We start from the raw sequence: 1,788 nt of genomic DNA on the forward strand, positions 1-1,788 counted from the left end.
GTACCCGGTTGTTTTGTGAAAAGGCACTCCAAAGCGAGCCCGCGTTATTTTAAGGAGAATTGCTTGTACTATGTATCATCGAAAAAATATTTTTTCCCCCAAAGGAAGAGGAATTACAGAATTATATTAAGGCAAATTTTGCTCATGGCTGAACAAGAGTGAAATTGACTCAACATTAACATTAAAATTTGCTAGATACTATTATAAAATCATGATCATTTGTCATAGCATATCGTAACGTTTGTTTTAATGATTTTCTTATACCTGAGAAGAGAAAAGGCCAGGAAATATTGTTTTTGCCTTTGTCTTTATCCTCTTGTTTCTAAGGAAGAGGGAGGAGAGCCGAGGAGTTAGCACGTTCAATCAATATATGCTAATGAAATCTTACAATCTCAACGACCTTCACGACCGATGAGACCAATACAGAGAACAAGACGGCAAAAACCACCGGAGGGCTTTCTAAAACTAAACTGTGATGCGTCCTTCGTTCAGGAATCAATGATCGGTACCTGGGGCTTCCTGATTCGTGACCACGACGGAGGTGTGGTGATGTCGAGACGAGGAAGAATTAATAACGTGTTGAGTGCTTTCCATGTTGAGTTGATAGCCTGTTTGCAAGGTGTCCAGGTGGCGAGCAGTTTGGGTATTGGGAAGCTGATCCTTGAGACAGATGCGCTCGATATTCAGAAGGCTATGCAGTCCTAAAGATTCGATGTTCGAGGAGCTGAAGTCCTTTTCTAGGTTAAATTTCAGTGATTTCGTTTGTAATTTCTTGGGTAGAGCCGGGAACAGGGCTGCCCATGTATTGGCGAGTCTAGGTTATGGGTGTGTCGAAGGTGAGGCGCTAATCACTAGCGCTATCCCTGATGATGTTCTTGTAATCGTTTCTGACAGTTTGTCAGAAGAGTAATGAATCAGCCAAGTTCAAAAAAAAAAATTTGTTTGTCGTCTAGTCATAGTGTTGTGCTTGCGCTCCCTCTACCTCTACCGTCGCGGCCAGGGTGCCTCGCTGAGCACCCTGAGGGCGCCCCAAACTCCAAGCATGCAAAATGAGTATGTGGTCTCGATGTAACATATACAGTTGAAGTTTTACTGCTCGCGTTGGAGGACGAACTTGCCTCGGTATGCTGCTCCAACAACGTGGCGTCTCTTCTGCTTGAACCCACTGTAGAGCGTCTGCCTCCGTTTGAGCCGTGCCGCGCTACACCTGTGCTTGCCGTGCGACCCGAGCCAGGCAGCGTCGCGTTGCGCCAGTGCTTGCCCTGTCACAGCCATCGTGCCTCGCCACGTGGTCTGCAGTTGCACAAGATAAATAGATTTTTAGAGTTATCTTAAGTCAAATTTTTAAAATTTTGACCGAATTTCTAAAAAATACCATCAAGATTTATAATATTAAATTAGTATCATTAGATATATCATAAAATATATTTTATGTTAGAATCTGTGCAAGTCAAATTATCTTAAGTTTGCAACATTTATGACATAAAAGATTTATAGCGGACTCTTGCTAATAAAATAAGAGAAAATTATTTCCTTGACCCTAAAAAAAAGTGTCTCTTAGCTTTTTGGCCTTTTTTTTTTGTCAAACTTAGCTATTTGGCCTATAATCAAATTTTATTTGGCTTCTTCGCCCTTCCATTAGTTTGATAGGATAACAGCGTTGAGTTGTACGAGAAATTACTATTTTGCCCCTAGCGCCGAATTAAACGGTTCAAACCTACTAATGCACTGTACGTGTCTTTCAGGTTGCTTATATCAACAATTTCCCAAATTTGAGCTAGAATTTTT

Source organism: Miscanthus floridulus, chromosome 7, assembly GCF_019320115.1.
Source record: "Miscanthus floridulus cultivar M001 chromosome 7, ASM1932011v1, whole genome shotgun sequence".
Classification (NCBI taxonomy): Eukaryota; Viridiplantae; Streptophyta; class Magnoliopsida; order Poales; family Poaceae; genus Miscanthus; species Miscanthus floridulus.